This window comes from Mustelus asterias, chromosome 25 (assembly GCF_964213995.1).
Source record: "Mustelus asterias chromosome 25, sMusAst1.hap1.1, whole genome shotgun sequence".
NCBI classification, from domain to species: Eukaryota; Metazoa; Chordata; class Chondrichthyes; order Carcharhiniformes; family Triakidae; genus Mustelus; species Mustelus asterias.
The window spans coordinates 53,973,387-53,997,377 of NC_135825.1; the positions used below are offsets into that span (position 1 = coordinate 53,973,387).

Here is a 23,991-nt window from a genome sequence, read left to right on the forward strand (position 1 = left end):
TCGGGTGGTAATGCTATTGAATGTTGGAGATGGCTAGATTCGCTGTTTTGGGGATGGATTGCCTGACACCTGTGTGCCACGAATGTTCCTTGCCACTTGTCAGCCCAAGCCGAGATATTGTCCAGGTTATGTGCGTTTGGGCATAAATCTCCAGATGCTGAAGCAGTCTGTGAATGATGCTGAACATTGTGCAGTCAACATCCCCACTTCTGATGGAGGGCAGGTCATTGACGTCACAGCTGGAGATAGTTGGGGCTGGTCCAGTACCCTGAGGAACTCTTGCAGGGATATTCTAGAGCTGAGATGTTTGACCTCCAACAACCACAACCATCTTCCCCTGTGCTCGGTGTGACCCCAACCAGTGGAGGGTTTTCCCTCTGGTTTCCATGGACTCCAGTTTTGCTCAGGTTCTTTGATGTCACACTCTGTCAAATGTTGCCTTGTTATCAAGGGCAGTCACTCCTCACCTCTGAAATTCGGCTCTTTTCCCCATGTTTTAACCAAGGCTGTAATGTGGTCAGGCACTGAGTGACTCTGGCAGAGCCCAAACTGGATATCATGTTGCTGAGTCGGTGCCACTTGGTCGCTCTGTTGATGACCCCCTTCTATCACTTTACTGATGATTGGGAATAGACTGATGGGACGACAAATGCTGGGTTGGATTTGTCCTCCTTTTTGTTAACCACTGTGCTACCGCGGCACGGTAGCACAGTGGTTAGCACTGCTGCTTCACAGCTCCAGGGTCCCGAGTTCGATTCCCGGCTTGGGTCACTGTCTGTGTGGAGTTTGCACATTCTCCTCGTGTTTGCGTGGGTTTCCTCCGGGTGCTCCGGTTTCCTCCCACAGTCCAAAGATGTGCGGGTTAGGTTGATTGGCCAGGTTTAAATTGCCCCTGAGATGCATAGGTTCGAGGGATTAGCGGGTAAATATGTGGGGGTAGGGCCTGGGTGGGATTGTGGTCGGTGCAGACTCGATGGGCCGAATGGCCTCCTTCTGCACTGTAGGGGTTCTATGATTTCTATGATTTACAGGATGTAACTTTTTCCACATTGCCAGGTAGATGCCAGTGTTGCAGCTGCACTGGGACAACTTGGCTAGGATTGGGGCGTCAAGTTCAGGAGCATTGATGTCGGATTATTGTCAAGGCCTTTGCAATGTCCAGTGCTTTCTGACGTTTCTTGATATTATGTGAAGAAAATTGAATTGGCTATGGTGCGGGCAACCTCTTTTAAAAGTCAACCACATGTGTGCTTGATAGCCACCACGTGAAGATGGCAGACTTCCTAGTATGTTAGGATGTTAGTAAACCAGACGACAATGATCAACAACAAACTTTTAACTCCAGCTTTTTCTTGAATTGATATTCAGTGCTGTGGTGAGATTTGACACTGGGTCCTCAGAGTATTACCCTGGGTCTTGGGATTAGTAGTCCAGTGACAATACATTTAATGGAGGCATGGACAGAGGGGATAGTCAGAAGCTTTTTCCCAGGGTGGAAGAGTCAATTACTAGGGGGCATAGGTTTAAGGTGCGAGGGGCAAGTTTTAAGAGATGTACGAGGCAGATGTTTTACACAGAGAGTAGTGGGTGCCTGGAACTCGTTGCCGGGGGAGGTAGTGGAAGCGGATACGGTAGTGACTTTTAAGGGGCGTCTTGACAAGTACATGAATGAAATGGGGATAGAGGGATATGGTCCCCGGAAGCGTAGGGGGTTTTAGTTAAGTCGGGCAGCATGGTCGGTGCAGGCTTGGAGGGCCGAAGGGCCTGTTCCTGTGCTGTAATTTTCTTTGTTCTTTGTTAATACCACTATGCCAGGACCTCCCCGAATGTAAATACCTACGTGCAAAATTATTTTAAAATGGTTGCTTCTGAATTGCAGCCTGAAACTAACACACACACTGCTATTTTCTGACTAACCAGCTATTAAACTTTGGTTAGTGTTTACCAAGAAGAGACAGCTTTGCTTTAGCAAAATAATAAGTTACAATTATGGCTGACATTAACAAATGTCATACAAGTTGACTTACTATGAACAATGTTAAGGGCGAGTGTTGGGTTTTTTTTGCACACTTTGGAGCTCAGTTCAAGCATCCTGCTTTTGTGTATCAGCAAGTTCATTGTGAGCTATGCCAAACAGGATACCTTTACTCCATTAAATGGTTCATGTATAATGTACGACACATTAATTCATTTCGGTAAGACTTCACTCATTCAATTTTGGCTGCCATTTATTATGCTAATGTTTCCCCATTGAATCCTCCATGCTTGGTGTCAGAGTTAGTGTTATTGTTGCGTACTGTAATAAATTTGACTGACACTTCATGAAGGCAAAATCCTTTACTAAGCTGATCAATCCACCCGAATATAGATAATTGCAATTTTAGGGTGATAGTTATAAGAAGAAAATAATTTTCCGTTCTCTCTTTGAATAGTGTTGAAATCTGGATGGTATTCTCTGTAGCCTGACCACCTGCAATTATCTATATACCTGTACTTGTACTGGTCTTGTAATCAGTACTCGCAACCCTTGCACTTGGAGCCTCAAGTTGCAACTTTGGATTTTCAAGGAAAGAAGGTTGAGGAAAATAAGGTTTATGAATTTAGACTGGAGGGAGATAAGGCTGATCGGCCAGGTGCTGCTTATCTCAACAAAGGAATTTATTTAAGAAATAGGTCATTGCACAGAGCCACAGTGATTTAGGAAAGGGCTAGCTGACCATGAGCGGCTTATCTTAAAGCATTCTTAATAAGCTCCAGACTTGGGCTAGGGTTCAGTATTTTGGTTTGAACTTTTCCATTGTCAGAAAGTTAAATTTAGTATGTATGCCATATACTCCTGGGTTTTTGCTTGAATCTGTCTTGCAATACCTACTTTAAGACTTGATTTTCCATTTCCAGCCAAGGTGGCACTATAAGGACTGGTTTCAGGTTTTCACATTCAAAGATGGGATGTAACATTCACACAGCAAAAATATACAACTGTGACAAATACCCAGTACTGATCCTGATACTGCGGGACAGCTGGCATGTACAGACAACGCTTTGTCTCTTCACTTCTCTGGATGCTCAGATCTTCTGCACTTCTGGAATCTCTCAGGAAGGATTGGAGTCTTCCTTCAGAGTCCTATATAAAAGAAAAAGTTTGAAACCACCCAATGTAAAGAACCCTCCCAAAACTCTTTCTTTATATTCTTGTTTCGGGGTACTCTGTCTAGGTGAATTATTGACCAGTCCTCTATGAGGACTGACTTTATTTCAAAATACCTAATGGGGCATTGAGTTCTTTGTCTAAACTTTGGGCTGAATGTCCTATCTTTTCATGTCAGTGACCTGCCATTACTCTTGAACTTCACAGGCATCACGTCACATTCTTACTTCATCCTTTCCTTGTAACTTCTCAAGCTGTCCTTCCCAGAGTAGTTTTATTCTCTCAGTACAACCCACTATTGGACTGTTCTTACCCCTTATCAGATTGGTGAACTGGTCTACTATTTATTACAGTCACGTGTAATGTCTCCACATATGACGGGATATATGCATTTCAGCAAGCATCTCAGTGTAGTACAACTTCATACCACTTACTATCTCTACTAACTGTGGCATTTTGTTCAAACTAGCCAACCTATTCCAAGAATGTTTTCTCTAGCCTGATTTCCATGACAGTAAAACCTTCAAATAAAGGCACATTACTGCAGATGCTGGAACCTGAAACAAAAACAGAAAATGCTGGAAAATCTCAGCAGGTCTGACAACATCTGTGGAGAGAGAATAGAGCCAACGTTTCGAGTCTGGATGACCCTTCGTCAGAGCTCAACGAAGAGTCATCAAGACTCTTCAGACCTGCTGAGATTTTTCAGGACAGTGAAACCTTAAATGGTTTCCAATAACAAGGAACTGAAACACAACCTGAAAAACACCTATCCCTATTTCAAGTAATTTTTATATATATTATGAGAGGATGTGTTTCTCTCTTTAAAAAATATATCATTTCTGATTCTCTTTCTGGTTGAATTATAATAAAACAATTGACTCTAATCTTCTTAAGACAATGGAGGTCTGCGAGCCAGCTGCAATGTACAACTTGTTTTTCACCCGGTGAGGTGAGGAGAAACAGACTCAAACCCACTGGACTGTTTGACAAGACCCCATCTCTGGTTTGCTTTTACACTACCCTGAAACTTCTCAGAAGTTTGAGATGAGATATCAAAATGCAATGATTTGTTCTAAAAACAATGATGGAAGCAAATATGGATTAATCTGATTTCTATGGAATATACAACCAGCAGGACTTTAAGAATTGTTTACTAAGCCAGAAAGATCAGAAACGGGAATGCTGTACTGAAAGACTTCAAAGAAGGTCAGGTACCTGCCCCCTCATGCACATACACGAACCCCCCTCCCTCCTGATTTACAAAGTAATCACCCTGAGAACAAATATCCTGTAATTGCATTCTTCACTGATCTTTTCTCTCAATCCTCCTTTAATCTAATACCCCTCTTAGTCATGATTTTGCAACTTTTCATTGGGATTTTTGTGCCTTAGAGGAATGAATATCTGTTGTAAGTTATGTATTAATACACATCAATACTTCTGTCATATCTTATAGGTCTCCTAATCTGTCTTGGCTTACTCATCATCATTTTACGTAGGTTGCTCTGTAGATTTAAGACCCTAGTTTCGGATTTGACTAAATTGTTTTTAAACTGTCGGGGACGTTACGTTTCCCATCCGACTTCTGTACCTCTTGGCGCGTAGGAGGCTGAGGTGTGATCTTACAGAGGTCCATAAAATAATGAGGGGCACAGATCAGCTAGATAGTCAATATCTTTTCCCAAAGGTAGGGGAGTCTAAAACTAGAGGACATAGGTTTAAGGTGAGAGGGGAGAGATACAAAAGGGTCCAGAGGGGCAATTTTTTCACACACAGGGTGGTGAGTGTCTGGAACGAGCTGCCAGAGGTAGTAGTAGAGGCGGGTACAATTTTGTCTTTTAAAAAGCATTGAGACAGTTACATGGGTACGATGGGTATAGAGGGATATGGGCCAAATGCGGGCAATTGGAATTAGCTTCGGGGTTTAAAAAAAAAAGGGCGGCATGGACAAGTTGGGCTGAAGGGCCTGTTTCGATGCTGTAAAGCTCTATGACTCAATAAAGTTGGCATAAAATTCTATTGTATTTTGGTCACTCTTCCGTATAGGCTCCTTTTACTAAAATGATTAATTAACCATTTTTCAACGCACAATTCTGGATCTAAAATAATCTGTCACCCGTTGGATCCTCAATATGCTGATTTAGAAACTGTTGCGTATACGTTCCATTAATTGATTCTCCACGCTATTAAGAGAAATTTGATTTGTCCAGGGTATATAAAGATTAGCAGCCTGTCATTACCGTATTATCCTTGTAACTTGTTTCTCTAATTTCCTGATTCTCTGCAATAGCACTGCACCCACCGTGAAACTTGCTTCTCAGCTTCATCCAAACTGATCTATCTTCTGGATATTTTTTTCCTGAGCTCAAATCCTTTCCCTCTACCTTATGAGTGGCACGGTGACACAGTGGTTAGCACTGTTGCCTCTCATTGCCAGGGACCCGAGTTCGATTCTCGGCTTGGGTCACTGTGTGGCATCGGCACATTCTCATAGAATCCTACAGTGTTGAAGGAGGCCATTGAGCCCATCAAGTCTGCACCAGCCACAATCCCACCCAGGTCCTATCTGCATAACCCCATGCATTTATCCTAGCTAGTCCCCCTGACACTAAGGGGCAATTTAGCATGGCCAATCCACCTAACCCGCGCATCTTTGGAGTGTGGGAGGAAACCGGAGCACTCGGAGGAAACCCACGCAGACATGGGAGAATGTGCAAACTCCACACAGACAGTGAGCCAAGCCGGGAATCGAACCCGGGTCCCTGGTGCTGTGAGGTACCAGTGCTAACCACTGTGCCACCCTTCTTCCTGTGTTTACGTGGGTTTCCTCCCACATGCAAAGATGTGCGGGTTAGGTGCATTGGCCATGCTCAATTGCCCCTTAGTGTCCCGGGATGTGTAGGTTGGAGAGGTTAGCGGGGTAAATATGTGGAGTTACGGGGATAAAGCTTGGGTAGGATTGTCGGTGCAGACTCAGTGGGCTGAATGGCCTCTTTTTGCGCTGTAGGGATTCTATAACTACCTTTAACCCATCCTTAATTTTCCGACTTGCCGCATGTTCTTTTCCCTTTGCCCCATCTCTTGTTTAAAATTAAGTATCCTGACGTATTTAGTTCTGAATCTTGGTCACTTCGCAACCACACCTTTGTAATGGCTTTTAGATCAAACCTATTAATTTCTACTTGTGCTATTAATTGATCCAATTTATTGTGAAAGCCTCTCCTATTTGATATAGTGTCTTTAGCTTTGGCATTTTTCTCTGTTATCTTGGTGACGAATATCCAATTGGCCACTACTGCTTTTTTATCCACTCATTGCTCCTCCTAAACCCACCATCCTGAATCTTGAATGTAATTTGGTAATGAGGCACAGATCTTTGTTTGCATGCTATCCCGGGTTACTTGTTTTTGGGTTTGATTGAAGTTGATATGAAGTGTGGGGTTTCCTGTGAAAGCTTCAGGCATGATGTGGAGATGCCGGCGTTGGACTGGGGTAAACACAGTAAGAAGTTTAACAACACCAGGTTAAAGTCCAACAGGTTTATTTGGTAGCAAAAGCCACACAAGCTTTCGAGGCTCTGAGCCCCTTCTTCAGGTGAGTGGGAATTCTGTTCACAAACAGAACTTATAAGACACAGACTCAATTTACATGAATAATGGTTGGAATGCGAATACTTACAACTAATCCAGTCTTTAAGAAACAAAACAATGGGAGTGGAGAGAGCATCAAGACAGGCTAAAAAGATGTGTATTGTCTCCTGACGTAGGGGACAATACACATCTTTTTAGCCTGTCTTGATGCTCTCTCCACTCCCATTGTTTTGTTTCTTAAAGACTGGATTAGTTGTAAGTATTCGCATTCCAACCATTATTCATGTAAATTGAGTCTGTGTCTTATAAGTTCTGTTTGTGAACAGAATTCCCACTCACCTGAAGAAGGGGCTCAGAGCCTCGAAAGCTTGTGTGGCTTTTGCTACCAAATAAACCTGTTAAAGCTTCAGGCATCAGGTTAAATGCAAACATCCCTCAGTGTACTTGAAGAAGCGCCAGAGTGTGGCGACTAGGGGGTTTTCACAGTAACTTCATTGCAGTGTTAATGTAAGCCTACTTGTGACACTAATCAATAAACTTTAAACAATTGAACTGGCAGGATGTAAGTCTGCTTCTTGTCTCCCCTGAAAGCACCTTTGCAAGTAGAGCAGTCTTTTCATTCAACACTGAATGGTCGCTCCAGATTGCGTATTCAGATCTTGGAGGGGGGGGGCAAAAATACTGAGCATAACTGAAAGCTAATTTTCCTCCTTTTTAGCTTTAATTTCAGGAATGAATATGCTTTCAAAACTTGGCTACATAGGCATGATCAGTGTGATGGTCTTTCCTGAACTTTTCTTTTATACTTTTCCAATTCAATCAAATCAAATCCAATTCAGAGTCTCAACAAGTTGAGACATTTCCGATCCAGGCTGACAAGACAGGGCAGGCGACCAAACCACCCTGAACTTTGTTATGGTAACAGTTGTGCATTGTCTCCTCGAAGTAGCATTGTCATCTTGTTCAAGAAATCTGATATGTTGTCTCTGTTCAAATCAGGAATCATTGTTCTCTGTCCCCAAAGTACAATTTGATCAGCTAATTTGACTGTAAGTCATTAAACCTAAAATAGAATTTTTCAATACAAGAGTGGCCTAGTTTTCCACAAACACCGACATAACAATAGAAACTCAGACTGTTGTTTTGGTGAAGTGCAAATTTTTTTTACAAAGCCAAACTACCAGTACTGGACCACAAACAGCTGTTCTGTTGTGGTTCAACTGTAAAGAAGTTTCAAAATCAGAGTATATTTATGGTCTTTTTTTTAACCAGTCTGACATTTGTATGTATTTCGCAATAGTTAACTAACCATGATCTTCTAAATTAATAGAACATTAAGAAGTCTCATATTACCAGGTTCAAGTCCAACAGGTTTATTTGGTAGCACAAGCTTTCGGAGCATCGCTCCTTCAGGTGAGTGGGAGTTGTGTTCACAAACAGGGCATTTATAGACACAACTCAATTTACAAGATAATGGTTGGAATGTAAGTCTTTACAGGTAATCAAGTCTTACAGGTACAGACAATGTAATGGAACATGTCAACTCTCTGTCAGTCTTACTGTGATAGCATTGCTGAAATCTGAAACCTTCCACATGGGGATTTGTTGGTATCTACTTATGACATCTGTAACATTTGTGTTCCATCTCCTTTGTAAAGGAGAGATTGTATTTGTATTTAAATGGGTCTTGATTAATAAGGGGACCAGGGTTACTGGGGAAAAGGCAGGAGAATGGCCATGATTGAATGGCGGAGCAGACTCGATGGGCCGAGTGGCTTAATTCTGCTCCCATATACCTTATGGATCCATTTGCATCCTCCAGAAATACCCAAGTATGTTCGAGCTAAAAAAAATTCAGAAAATACAATGAACTCTGTGAATAGGGAGATCTCGTGAAAGCTAAGGAGATGGATAACTAGTTCATATGTTTTCGATGGTGATGGTGGAGGGAGAAATGTTTGCCAAAATGTTTGCTGTTGGAATTGCACAATAGGATCTCTACATTGACATATATGAAGATGGGGCCTTGATTTAATCTTTTATCAAAAATATGTTACTTCAGTGCAGCTGTGCATCATGTGGTCATTGTTTTAATTTGCATTTAGGGAGGTCCAGAAAGCAGCAAATTTTATGCTTTTTAAAAAAATGGATTTTGGATATGAAATCCTGAATAAAATTCCTTTTTATAATGAATACTTGAGTCATGGTGCCATGGGCAGAACATCACAGGCTGAAAGATCTTTTCACCAGTTTTTGAGTGGTGCTCACAGTTGTGTAGTTTTACTGAAATAGGCAAAAGTCCGCTGTTACTTGTCACCAGCTTAAGTCATCCTAATAAATGCAAATTAGCTGTGCTTGATTTATTGTTACTGTGGTCCAACACTGTTATAAAGAAGGGTTCTAATTTAATGATCCTTTGGGTAAACCAAGCACATGGTTGCTAAGGAAATTATTCACTTTGTGTAGGCTGTTAAAGGAATAATTGTTTCTGCATCCTCCCACTCTTCCAAAATTGGCTGCATGTGTTTAGCTTGCATTTTCTAGCAAATGGTTTGTATCTGAACAATTATAAAAAGGATTCCAATTTAATGATCCTTTGGGTATACCAGGTAACGAGTGCACGATTGCAAAGGAAATTTGATTTGTGTAGGCAGGTAAAGGAATGATTGTTTCTGCAACCTCCCACCCTTCCAAAATTACCTGCTGCATTTAGCTCGCATTTTCTGGCAACTAATTGGTGTCTGAAGAAATAAACTGGGCAAATTGGACATGATGTTGACCTTTTTTTATTATCTCTGAATTTTCATTTTGAAATTTGAGAATCATGATTGCAACATGGGATGAAATTGGATATTTGAATGTTTTTAGGTTTTTGATAATCTCACTTTGGAGAAAACTTCTTCCAATACATTATCAATATGTGTGACAACTCAACAACCTCTATGTTTCTGAGCAGTGCTTTACATTGGAGGTTTAAAATTGGAGAGAAAACTCCATATTCACTTTCTGATTCCAGATGCTTTTCTGCTTTAAAGATGCTAGAAGTCACAACTAACTGTTACTAAGCATCTTGTTATGTTAGAACTGAAGGAATTACTTGAGTGAAAGGGAGAGATGATAAATACCGGCGAGTAACTGAATCAAGAAATTCAAAGGAAAAAGGCAATGATTTGTAAGATATTAATAGGACCTAATTTGAAACAAGTGAAGAGGGCACTCCGTAGGGCACACAGCCCAGCCATGCTATGCTAATTCAATGCTATTAAAATAATGCTGCTCTTTCTTGATGCTTTTCCCTGCTTGATTGATGCTCTGTAGCTACAAAGCTGAAAAAAATGATACTTCTATCCACCATCTTAACTCGAGGCTTCAGTCTCATCCATATACAACAACCTGCTCTGAAAGCTCTGTTCACAACACCTACAATGTTTTAAGGTAATCAAAAGCATTCTAAGTCGAGCCATCCACAACATCAGAACTCGTAAGTCTGGCTTTTTAGCAATGGATTCTTTTTTTTTAAAATCCAAGATTTTCACTTCTTTGGCAAAACCTACTCAGTTCTTCCTTGGGCCTTACCCTATCTGCGTTCCAATTTTGCTGAAAATCGTTGATTCATTTTTGTATGTTTGTCTGACGGGAAGACATTACTTTCATTCACCTTCAATTTAAGACAGTAAAACTCTGGTCTTCTCGTCCCCTCCACCTCAACAATAATTTCCATTTCTTTGCATGTTTAAAGGCACACCTTTTTGTTTCTTGCCCCAGCACCTTTCCCATGCACTTGGAGGACTAGCACTTGTCATTGAAATCTCACCTGTTTTCCATCCTATCGCAGTCCTTTCTTTTGCCCTTGACCCGTCCACCTCTTGCTCAAACCCTATTGCGTATCTAACTTTTCTCAGTTCTGATGAAAGGTCATTGACTTGAAATATTATTGTTTCTCTATCTCCACGGATACTCATGGAGTATTTCCAACCTTTTCTGTTTTTGTTTCAGATCTGAAGCATTTGCAGCATTCTGCTTTCCAGTTAATCATTATTCGATGCTGTTGGGCATCATGTCCTCACTGTAGGCTTAGTGATTGTGGTGTATTAACTGAAAGTTGCACCAGATACCATTTCTTTTGATGTCTTTGTGGATGCCTATGCCCTATCTAGTATAAAGATTATCTTGTGCTTAGTTCTCATTCCCACGTGGTCTTCATGTACTTTCTGAAGAAGTTCTTAGTGCATCATTTTGATTCTGGGTCCAACCAGCAGAATATCATCTTCTGGTGAGATTTCCTCTTTGACCAGGACTGCGTATTGCTAGCTGTGTGTGCTGTAATTTACCAGGCCATCCCAGGATCACTTACTGAGTGAGCACCTGTATCTTTGAAACCTCAAGAGTAGCCTCTGTGATCTTGCTGGTGCTTTACACAGATTTCTCTTGTCGATCTGCTTAATTTGAAAATGGGCACTCTCCACTCTGAATTTTCTCCGATAGTGACACGTATGGAATTTCTCACGTTAGACATGATTGCCAAAACTGCTCTCTATGTTGGCATATCTTTCCTCAACTGACGTTAGAATTTCAACTTCAATACTATTCACTGGCTTAGCCAACTAGTTTTTTGAATTTCTTGTATGTTTTATCTACCTTGTACTGGAACAGAATCTGGCTCACTTTAAGGCCAAAAGGTAGATCCGGGAAATTATACTGTATAATGGGTGTGTTGAATGTAATCAGCAGCAAACATTGCTCATCAAGCTTCATGTTTCAGTAGCCATTTCTAGCATTAAGCTTTCTGAAAACTTTTGTCCCTGTCAGTGCTGTTGTGATCATTCCCAGTGTTGGAACAGGGTAAGATTTCCTCTTTATTGCTTGATTAAGATCTTTGGGATCAAAGCAAATTTGTAGTTGTCCATTTGGCTTCTCTCTCACACAATCGAGTTTGCCTAATCTGTTGGCACTTTACTCTGGCAATCACTTCCATCTGTTGGAACTCTCTTTGAAGCTTTACTTTCAATTCCATTGGTATTTTTGCATATGGGATAATTCACTGGTTTCTTCTCTGGCTTGATCGTGATGCTTAATCGTTGAAGTATCCAACTATCTCATCAAACACACCCCCTGGATACATTTGGACCAGATCTTTCTTGCTCTAATCGGCAGGTGTTTTTCAATAGATGTAGTCCAGTTATGCCACCTCCAATCTATTGTTTACTAAGGTCAACAGCAGCTCTTGGCAGCTGTTCAACCGTAGGATAGCAGGACCATCTGTTTAAGGGATGTACAACATGCAGTTCGTGTCTTTATCTGTATATGCGTGACTTCCTGTACTCTGGCAGTGTCTGTGGCCTGTGATATTGTGAGCTTGACCTGTCTAATCAGAACTTTTTGCATTAAAGGTATGCAGAGGTCCAGTGAGTTGACTATCAGACTTTGATATGCTCCTTCGAATTTGTTTCTTTTGGCTTCATTTCTAAAACTGATGTTGTCAGTCGTCTCACCTGGTAGCTGCCTCAGGCATTGAACTGACTTTGATCAGATTGTTTGACTTTGACTGAAGATGTGTATTGAATGTCTCAAATTTGACTGGGTTTTTACTGCGGTCCTCAATTATTTTGCAGCTTTTAAGCAAATCTAATGTTTTCTCTTCATCCGGCAGGATGTAAGTGACCCTTTCCTATTCACTGGAACGTTTTACAAAACTACTGAATGTCAATCTACACTTTCTTTGTTTAAACTTCTGAAATATCTCTGCATTGTCATCACCTTCCCACTTCATTCTGAGCTGGAGCTGTGCACTCAATGTTACGATGACAGCCATTTCTTTCCATTTTTTTCTCTCTCTGGCATGAATTTGGGTTGACTTTCCTCCAACTAATTCGGCATCAAATCCATTTTAAATATTTGGACTGCAACTCTCAGACACCTGCTGCCACCGGTTAGTCTTGTGGTTCTCAGCAGTTTGAAGTAATCATATTTGATGCTGGAGCTTCTTTGCGAGTTTTATTTCTGCTGTCACTCTGGTCACTGAATGTGCTTCTGACCGATACACTGTTGGTTCGGTACACTGACTGTAGCGCAGGAGTGAGTGATGTGACACTCTCAATACTTTGCGTATACACATATGTACATGTACTTAGTTCCTCATATTGGAATCACAAAATAGGGGGGGGGGGGGGGCGGGGGGGGGGGGGTTGGAGAGCTGCTCCCTGAAAGTGGAGGTTATTGAGGTGTTTTCCATTCACTTCGATGCTGACTGAGCAAGTTTGATTAAAATGGGAAGTAAATTTTAACTTCTATCCCAGAAAGATGTTAAAGCACCTGTTAGTGATGTTGAGCTAGCAGATGTTGTGTTAAGGTGTGCATATGTTTATCTTGTAGAATAAGAGTGTGTTTCGGGCCACGCACAAAGAAGTTAAAAGAACAACTGAGAGTAATTGAAACATGCCACACGGTTCACGGGAATTTGTTTCGCTGTGGTTTGATAGTAAATGTTGCTGAATCATTTTAGTTTCTTTTAGGAGTGTTATGGTTTTGTGTGAGTTTGAATAATGGGCAGCAGGCAATTGTGTTGCAAGGGCAAGTTTAATTTTATTTATATCTATCTATAATGTGCAATTAAATACTGGTTCATATAAGACAATGCCAACATCAGTTGAAATGTTTTCTAAGTGCATTTAGAGTCTGCTTTCGCCAGCTTCTGATATCTCATATCTGCCATATATTTTGTTGATATGCTGGTTATAAGACTTCAGTTCATTTCTCAATTGCTGGTTGCAAGGGGATCTTTTATTCAGGGTTTGTTTTGGACTCTCGGCTCCATTTGAGGATCAGATGCGGCACAGTGGTTAGCACTGCTGCCTCACAGTGCCAAGGACCCGGGTTCGATTCCTGGCTTGGGTCACTGGAGTTTGCACATTCCCCTCATGTCTGCGTGGGTTTCCTCTGGGTGCTCCTGTTCCCCCCCCCCCCCCCCCCCACAGTCTGAAAGACGCGCTGGTCAGGTGCATTGACTCAAACAGGCACCGGAGTGTGGCGACTAGGGGAATTTCAGCGTAACTTCATTGCAGTATTAACGTAAGCATTACTTGTTACTAATAAATGAACTTTTACTTGAAATGAAGAGCCCACTGATTCTCAGTGGTACAAGAAAGGCGATGATCTGGATGATCTTTTAAATACATTTGCATAACCTGTTTTGAATAATTTTGCTTAAACTGAATACTGATGATCTCAGCAGCAGATGTGATGAGGTGGAGTTGATTAATCTGACTCATTTTGTTTTGTGAAACTAACTGCAGCTGATGTGTGTTTATAAATTATTGTACCTTCATCCTGTGTTTAGGTTCAGTTTCTCTGATGGGTCATCTGTTTATCTTTTTCATGGTTTTAAGTACTGAATATTCATCTTGAAATCATTTCAAGTTTAAAGAAAAATGGAAAGCCATGCCAGTTTGTGTGGCCAGTCCACAGGGCGAATCAAATGGAATGCTTAACCTAGAGCTGTATTACATAACACTTTGTTCCTCCACCACTAGACTGCTCAGCACCAGTGTTTGCTAAATCACCTTTATGTGCGGTTCGTTCTTGCCATTATTTCCAGTGCGTTGTTTTGATATTTTTGCAGTTTGTGCGAGGTTGTATTTTTTGTTACCACCATTTAATTGGTGGTGTGATAATTCTTTGAATGAAAATCATTTGTGACCTCATATTGTAACTTGTTTTTTTAATTACAAGCAATTTTGATGTATGTCTTCCATGCATTTAATTGACCACATCTGATGCAACATGTTAAAGACAATGGACCATGACGTCCTGGATCCCCAGTGTAATATTTGGGGGGTACCCCGAAGATGTGCTGGGGAATCCTTCTTGGAAGTTTCCACTTCGGGATTTACCCAGCAATTGTGGAGAAGTGCTAACTTTCCCTGCATAATTGGCCTGGGAGCCATCTGACAAAAGTGATTTTAAATTGTTAACCTCAGATGGGGTCTACCTGTTTTACACTAATAGGTACTCTGAAAGAGTGAGAAGGAAAAGAATTACTTCTAACTGCAGCTTAAATATTTTAAACACCCAGACTGAGCCCTGCATGGTACACACACCCGAAAGGCGTTCTCACAACCCTTCCCGACTTGACATAATTCCCCACCCCACCAATGTCCAAATCTCCACATCCTATTCATGTACCTTAGAAACATACCATCTCCTTTTCAATGATCCCTTTAAACTTGCCTGCTTTACAGCATCTGGTAGCGTGAATAAACTTTTAAACTTCGTTGGTGGAACCTTCAGTGAAGCTGAGGAACCTGCTTCACTCCTTCAGCCTCACTTGGCCTGAGTTAAGGTGGTCGAGCGATAGGGGCACTTTGTAATTCAAGCGCGGGTAAGTTGTTACAGAGGAACAACTTCCAAGGAAGTTGCGGGCCAATAATTGGCACCATAATGTTTGATTCTGTGTTGAGCATCATATGTAGCTTCGGAGCACCATTCTGACCGAGCAGTCGGACACATTTGCTGTGGGGGAAGACAGTGAGCTGCTAAAGAGCAAATTTCACTGCCCCTGTTGTCTCTGGGCCTTCTGAGTATTCTCTTCTTGCTTGCCTCTCTTCCACTGTCCTTCCAGTCAATCTCCAGAGGTCACAGCTGTCAACCACTGTCCCCCAGTTGTCAGTGTCAACATCTGCCATCGACAATTCCTGCTTGCAGGTGTCCTTGATAACAAGTATGGATGCCCAGGAGGTTGAACCTATTGACCAGTTCAACATATTGAAGGTCGCTAGGCATACGGCCATCACGCATCCAATAAACATGGCCAAGCCAGTGCAGACGTTATTGGCTTAGCAATGAGTACATGTTGATGGTATTAGCATGCTCTGCAACCCCTAAGCTGATGCATTTGTCCTGCCCAGAGATGCCAAGGATACATCTGAGACAGCGAAGGTGAAAACTGTTCAGTTTTTTCCTTCTGCCTCGCATTTCTGCAACTTTTGAGATGTTGATTTTTGCATCAAGTGACAGGTCGTTTGTGATTCTAGTGCATAGATATGTGGAGCTAATAACCTCCAGATTCTCATTGTCAGTGCTGATAGATGGCAGTGTGGCAACATCAAAGTCCTCATCAGAGTTGCTGTATGCAGACATTGCTGCACTAGCATTTCATACTGAAGAACAGCTTCATCAGCAAGTAGGTGGATACCCTGTCTACCCTCACATCAGTAAAGAGTTTAACCATCAGCCTCAGGAACACAAATATCTTCATGGAGAATCTTGATGCATTGTGGTATAGCAGACAGGTGCAATTGACCCATTGGTCATGAAGTTATGATGAATTGAAGCCTTTTGTTCTTATTAACAGTGTCATGAACATTTTTAATCCGTAATAAACCCCAGCCATACCCAAATGCAAAGTCCTTGCAGCAGTAACCTGGCTGTAATGCTTGGCATATATGTTGTTCATTGACTGGACGTAATGAACAGTTGATCTCTGTTTTACAGATTAGAAAGAAATGTCCCTTTTTACCAGACTGCTCTATAAGTGCTCTTGCTATTTATTGTCTGTATCTCATTGATCTATAATTTCCTTTTTCCCCACCTTCACATTTGAGGTGTACTCCTATGATGTACTGGGGAATCCCCCTTGGGAAATTACCATGTAAGGAATTACCCTAGGATTGTCCAAAAGGACTAACTTCCCCTGGACAAGTGCGCTGCAATGTGAACCATCCAGCAGTGATTTTAAATTGCTAACTTTGGATGGTTCTGCCAGTTTTACCTCAGAGAGAAGGAAGGGTGAAAAAAACACTCCAGAGTAACTATTGAAAAAGCTCTGACCAGGTCCGCACGGGGCTACCCACATTCCCCCGACCCTGCAAGGGACCCTTCACACCGCACTGAGTGGAACCCCACATCATCCCAGCCAAGCAAGCCCCCCCCAGGTTCCCCCTGCCACTTCATAAAAAAGGGGTGTGTCTTTCTTCTCTGCGCCCAGTTACTTTCTGCTGCTGCTTTTTGGAGAAACAAATCTGACCTTTGTATTCTAATTAGTTACTCCAACAATAGTTCTTATCTTGCTTTGATATCATACAATCCCTCCAGTGTAGAAGTAGGCCATTCGGTGCATTGGGTCTGCACTGACTCTCCAGAGCATTCCACCCAAGCTCGATGCCTGTAACACACATTTACCCCACTAATCCCCCCTAATCTACCTATTTTAGGTCACAAAGGGCCAATTTAGCATGGCCCTTTAGCCACAGCCAGCTCCCTCTTGAACATATCTAACAAACAGGCCCCAACAACTTTCTGTGATAGAGAATTCCACAGGTTCACAACTCCTGAGTGAAGAAGTTCATCCTCATCTCAGTCCTGAATGGTTTACCTCTTATTCTTAGACTGTGAACCCTAGTTCACAACATTTCCCCAACATCGGGAACATTATTCCTGCATCTAGTCTGTGCAGTCCCATCAGGATTTTGTATTTTTCTATGAGATCCCCTCTGACTCTTCTAAATTCCAGTGAGTACAAGCCCAGTCTCTCTATCTGTCAGTCTTACCATTCCAGGAACCGGTCTGGTGAACCTTTGCTGGACTCCTTCAATAGCAAGAATGTCCTTCCTCAGACTAGAAGACCAAAACTGCTTTCAATAGAGTATAGAGGTTTACAGCATGAAAATAGGCCCTTCGGCCCAACTTGTGCATGCCACTCAGTTTTTACCACTAAGCTAGTCCCAATTGCCCGCATTTGGCCCATATCTGTTTTACCCATCTTACCCATGTAACTGTCTAAATGCTGGTTAAAATATAAAATTGTACCCGCCTCTATTACTACCTCTGGCAGTTCGTTCCAGACACTCACTACCCTCTGTGTGAAAAAATTGCCCCTCTGGACCCTTTTGTATCTCTCCCCTCTCATCTTAAACCTATCCCCTGTAGTTTGAAACTCCCCTACCTTTGTGAAAAGATGTTGACTATCTGCCTTATCTATGCCCCTCACTATTTTATAGACCTCCATAAGATCACCCCTCGGCCTCTTATGTTCCAGGGGGAAAAAAGTCCCGGTCTATCCAGCCTCTCCTTATAGCCCAAACTATCAAAGAACAAAGAACAATACAGCACAGGAACAGGCCCTTCGGCCCTCCAAGCCCGCGCCGCTCCCCGGTCCAGGATTGAATCCTGAATCCAGGATCCCCGCCCAATTTTCCAGCCTATCTACATACCAATATCCTATCCACCGAGCTGTCCCTCACAGCTACGATGCTTTGTTCATTACAACCTATTAACTCACCCCCACCCCCCTATTCCAGACCATGTGATCCCCAGGGAGAGGCGAAAACCCAGAGTGAAAAACCCCAGGGCCAATATGGGGAAAAAAAAAATCTGGGAAATTCCTCTCCGACCCCCTGAGGCGATCGAAACGAGTCCAGGAGATCACAATGGCCCTGATCGGAAAATGCTTCCCAACCCTAGTCATTTCCACTTCCATGAACACCATATGAATTCCCTGCCCCCGAGACAGGTTCCCAACTATCCGCAGTCTCGCTCTGTACTGGCACCAGCAAGATGATCATAGAATGAAGCCTTGAAACGAGAAACAAGGAACAATTAGCCCGCGCCGCTCCCTGGTCCAAACTAGACCACTCTTTTGTATCCCTCCATTCCCACTCCGGTCATATAGCTGTCTAGATAAGTCTTAAACGTTCCCAGTGTGTCCGCCTCCACCACCTTGCCCGGCAACACATTCCAGGCCCCCACGACCCTCTGTGTGAAATATGTCCTTCTGATATCTGTGTTAAACCTCCCCCCCTTCAAAGAACAAAGAACAAAGAACAGTACAGCACAGGAAACAGGCCTTTGGCCCTCCAAGCCTGTGCCGCTCCTTGGTCCAACTAGACCAATCGTTTGTATCCCTCCATTCCCAGGCTGCTCATGTGACTATCCAGGTAAGTCTTAAACGATGTCAGCGTGCCTGCCTCCACCACCCTACTTGGCAGCGCATTCCAGGCCCCCACCACCCTCTGTGTAAAAAACGTCCCTCTGATGTCTGAGTTATACTTTGCCCCTCTCAGCTTGAGCCCGTGACCCCTCGTGATCGTCACCTCCGACCTGGGAAAAAGCTTCCCACTGTTCACCCTATCTATACCCTTCATAATCTTGTATACCTCTATTAGATCTCCCCTCATTCTCCGTCTTTCCAAGGAGAACAACCCCAGTCTACCCAATCTCTCCTCATAGCTAAGACCCTCCATACCAGGCAACATCCTGGTAAACCTTCTCTGCACTCTCTCCAATGCCTCCACGTCCTTCTGGTAGTGCGGCGACCAGAACTGGACGCAGTACTCCAAATGCGGCCTAACCAGCGTTCTATACAGCTGCATCATCAGACTCCAGCTTTTATACTCTATACCCCGTCCTATAAAGGCAAGCATACCATATGCCTTCTTCACCACCTTCTCCACCTGTGTTGCCACCTTCAAGGATTTGTGGACTTGCACACCTAGGTCCCTCTGTGTTTCTATACTCCTGATGACTCTGCCATTTATTGCATAACTCCTCCCTACATTATTTCTTCCAAAATGCATCACTTCGCATTTATCCGGATTAAATTCCATCTGCCACCTCTCCGCCCAATTTTCCAGCCTATCTATATCCTGCTGTATTGCCCGACAATGCTCTTCGCTATCCGCAATTCCAGCCATCTTTGTGTCATCCGCAAACTTGCTGATTACACCAGTTACACCTTCTTCCAAATCATTTATATATATCACAAATAGCAGAGGTCCCAGTACAGAGCCCTGCGGAACACCACTGGTCACAGACCTCCAGCCGGAAAAAGACCCTTCGACCACTACCCTCTGTCTCCTATGGCCAAGCCAGTTCTCCACCCATCGAGCCACTTCTCCTTGTATCCCATGAGCCTTAACCTTCTTAACCAACCTGCCATGTGGGACTTTGTCAAATGCCTTACTGAAATCCATATAGACGACATCCACGGCCCTTCCTTCATCAACCGTTTTTGTCACTTCCTCAAAAAACTCCACCAAATTTGTAAGGCACGACCTCCCTCTTACAAAACCATGCTGTCTATCACTAATGAGATTGTTCCGTTCTAAATGCACATACATCCTGTCTCTAAGAATCCTCTCCAACAACTTCCCTACCACGGACGTCAAGCTCACCGGCCTATAATTTCCTGGGTTATCCCTGCTACCCTTCTTAAACAACGGGACCACATTCGCTATCCTCCAATCCTCAGGGACCTCACCCGTGTCCAAAGAAGCGACAAAGATTTCCGTCAGAGGCCCAGCAATTTCCTCTCTCGTCTCCCTGAGCAGTCGAGGATAGATGCCATCAGGCCCTGGGGCTTTGTCAGTTTTAATGTTCCCTAAAAAACCTAACACTTCCTCTCTCGTAATGGAGATTTTCTCTAACGGGTCAACACCTCCCTCCGAGACACTCCCGGTTAACACGCCCCTCTCCTTCGTGAATACCGATGCAAAGTATTCATTTAGGATCTCCCCTATTCCCTTGGGTTCTAAGCATAATTCCCCTCCTTTGTCCCTGAGAGGTCCGATTTTCTCCCTGACAACTCTTTTGTTCCTAACGTATGAATAGAATGCCTTAGGATTCTCCTTAATCCTGCCTGCCAAGAACATCTCGTGCCCTCTTTTTGCCCTTCTAACTCCCCGTTTGAGATCTTTCCTACTCTCTCTGTATTCCTCCAGAGCTCCATCTGTTTTCAGTTGCCTGGACTTAACGTACGCCTCCCTTTTCATTTTAATCAGATCCTCAATTTCCCTGGTTATCCACGGCTCTCGAATCCTACCTTTCCTATCTTTCCTTTTTACAGGCACATGCCTATCCTGCAGCCTTATCAATAGTTCCTTAAAAGACTCCCACATGCCAGACGCGGACTTACCCTCGAACATCCTCTCCCAATCAACATCCACCAATTCCTGCCTATTCCGGCTATAGTCAGCCTTCCCCCAATTTAGCACCCTGCCCGTAGGACAGCACTCATCCTTGTCCATTACTATCCTAAAGTTAACAGAGTTGTGGTCACTATTTGCCACATGTTCCCCTACCGAAACTTTGACGACCTGACCGGGCTCATTTCCCAGAACTAGGTCCAGTATAGCCCCCTCTCTAGTCGGGCTATCTACATACTGTTCCAAAGAACCTTCCAGTACGCATTTTACAAATTCCTCCCCGTCCGGTCCCCCAGCTCTAAGCACTTTCCAGTCTGTGCCAGGGAAATTAAAGTCCCCCACTACAACAACCCTATGTTTTCTGCACCTATCCAGAATCTCCTGACATATCCTTTCCTCCACTTCCCGTGGGCTGTTGGGTGGTCTGTAGTACACCCCCAGCATAGTGACTGCACCCTTCCTGTTTCTGAGTTCCACCCACAGCGACTCAGTACATGACCCCTCTAAGTTGTCTACCCTCTGCACCGCGGTAATATGCTCCTTAACTAATATCGCTACTCCCCCACCTTTTTTAGCCCCTCCTCTGTCTCGCCTAAAACACTGATACCCCGGAATATTCAGCTGCCAGTCCTGTCCTTCTTTTAACCAAGTTTCCGTCACCGCAACCACATCCAAATTCCGCACAAGCATTAAGGCCCTAAGTTCGTCTGTTTTACCCGTTACACTCCTCGCATTGAAGCAGATGCACTCCAGACCTCCAGGCCCAGTCAGGTCCTCCTCCTCCAGAGTGCTCCTCTTCTTAGCTAGCCTTGCCCTGGCCCCCAGCTCGACCCCTGCCTCAGTATTTACTGACCTCCTGTTTTGTTCCCCACCCCCCTGCCACACTAGTTTAAATCCTGCCGAAACACTCGAGCAAAACTCCCAGCCAGGATATTTGCTCCCTTCCAGTTAAGGTGTAACCCATCCTTTCTGTACAGTTGCCATCCTGACTTGAAGATTTCCCAGTTATCTATGAATTTAAAGCCCTCCCTCTTGCACCAGTCCTTTAGCCACGCGTTCAACTGTAGAATCTCCCTGTTCCGAGCCTCACTTGCACTAGGCACCGGGAGCAGTCCAGAGATTGCTACACTGGAGGTCTTACTTTTTAGCCTAGCACCCAACTCCCTGAATTTCTCTCGTATGACCCCCCTGCTCTTCCTACCTACATCATTTCCCCCAATGTGTACAATCACATCCGTTTGACTACCTTCCTTTTTAAATATGCTTCCTACCCTCTCGGAGACATCCAGTACCCCGGCACCAGGGAGGCAGACTACCATCCTGGATTCTCGTTCAGTCCCACAGAAGCGCCTGTCCGTGTCTCTAACTATTGCGTCCCCCACAACTATCGCTCTCCTAAACCCCTTCTTTCCCTTCCGGACCCCTGAGCCTGTCCCCGTGGAGGCGATCTGGTCCTCGTGGCTTACCCCTGGAGGGTCATCCCCCTCCACAGAATCCAAAACAATATACCTATTGTGGAGGGGGACAACCACAGGGGATCCCTCCACAGACTGCTCACTCCCTTCCCTTCTCCCATCTGTTGCCCATCCCTTTCTCTTATGGGAGACTGCCACTGGGGTGCTTTCTGGCACATCACCCTTCTGACTATTACCCCTCCTAACCGTGACCCACGTGTCTTCCTTCCGAGACCCTGGTGTCACTACCTGACTATAACTTTTATCTATGACTCTCTCATTTTCCCTAACTAAACTGAGTTCATCGAGCCTCAGCTCCAGCTCCCTTACACGATCCTTCAGGAGATGCAGTTCCACACATCTGGCACAGATATGGACTTCCGGGAGGCAAGTTGTCTCCAGGAACTCCCACATCCCACACCGAATGCAGTATACTGGCCTCCCACTCATACCAGCCATGTCCTTTTTAGTTTTGGGGATAAAACAAAAAGGGGGTGTAACCGAAGAAAAACAAACAAACAACCTTCCTCGCCGAAGCCCTGTGAGCCAAAGCCCTTTTAGCTCTCACTCTGTCCCCTGCTCACTCCACTGCCCGCTAACGCCGCTGCCCGCTCAAAGGTGCGGCCTACTTTTAAACCCTCCAAAATCTTCCCAGGCTGCTGCTGGGCCTATTTCCTGTTTGGAAAAAAAACCTCCGATTTTTTTCACTAATTGAACTGAAAAATAATTAAATAAATTAATTACTCTACTGCAGCCCGAGCAGCACTCCCACAGTGAGACACCAACTGTCACACTCTACTGCAGCCCGAGCAGCACTCCCTCACAAGTCCCGGTAGCATCCTAGTAAATCTTTTCTGCACTCTTTCTAGTTTAATAATATCTTTTCTATAATATTCTGTACACAGTATTCCACCAAGGCCCTGTATAACTGCAGCAAGACATCCTGACTCCTATACTCAAATCCTCTTGCTATGAAGGCCAGCATGCCATTAGCTTTCCTCACCACCTGCTGTACCTGCATGCCAACCTTCAGCGACTGTTCCACCAAGATACCCTGGTCACGTTGCACTTCCCCTTTTTCCTAAACTGCCACCGTTCAGATAACCTTCCTTCTGTTCTTGCCAGGAATCGTCTGTTTGTATCACTGAACAAAGTGGATGGTCTCAATCATTCCAGTTTCCCTTTCTTCAGTACCAGTTCGGTACACTATCATTTCTTTCAGCTTGAGGAGCAGTTTATTTCTGGTTGCCAGTTTATCTGAAAACATTTGAACTATTTTTGAAAACCACAACCACTAGTTACGCCTGTCTTACAAAATGCATCTTAGTCTTGCCAACTCAGTTGGTTATTCTATCCAGGATACCACAAAGTAGTTACACAATATGGATATCATGTTATAATGGCAGAGGGGCACTGAGCGGTTGGCCCTGACTGCAGGCTTTTCTGTCATTCAACTCTTTTTTTTTTTTGTTAATCCCTTCATAGGATGTGAGCATGTCATGGCTATGTCAGCATTTATTGCCAATCCCTAATTGCCCATGAGAATGTGGTGGTGAACTGCTGCCTTGAACCACTGCAGTCTGTGATGTAGGTGTCCACACAGTGCTGGTAGGAAGGGAGTTCCAGGAAACAATCATGGACTTACAAGTCAGGATGGTAGGTGGCAGTGCTGGCATGTATCTGCTGCCTTCGTCGTTCAAAATGGTACTGGTCCTGGGTTTGGAAGGTGCTGTCTAAGCAGCCTTAGTGAGTTGTTGCAATGCACCTTGTAGTTGGTACATCCTGCCACCACTGTGCATCGGTTGTGGAGGGAGTGAATGTTTAAGATGTCAATCAAGCAGACTGCTTTGTCCTGGGTGGTATCGAACTTGTGTTGTTGT

At 43.7% G+C, this 23,991-nt stretch overlaps 1 protein-coding gene and 1 long non-coding RNA gene across 3 annotated transcripts in view; one reads left to right on the forward strand and one right to left on the reverse strand.

Moving 5' to 3' along the window:
• Positions 1 to 23,991, forward strand: part of LOC144479186 (bridge-like lipid transfer protein family member 3A) — a 152,979-nt gene that overhangs the window by 11,072 nt on the left and 117,916 nt on the right. The window lies entirely within an intron of this gene.
• The window catches only part of LOC144479187 (uncharacterized), a 32,809-nt gene continuing 11,140 nt past the window's right edge, over positions 2,323 to 23,991 (reverse strand). The window contains exon 3 of the long non-coding RNA XR_013495482.1: positions 2,323 to 3,124. This is a non-coding gene — a long non-coding RNA (uncharacterized LOC144479187). The remainder of the gene's footprint in view (positions 3,125 to 23,991) is intronic.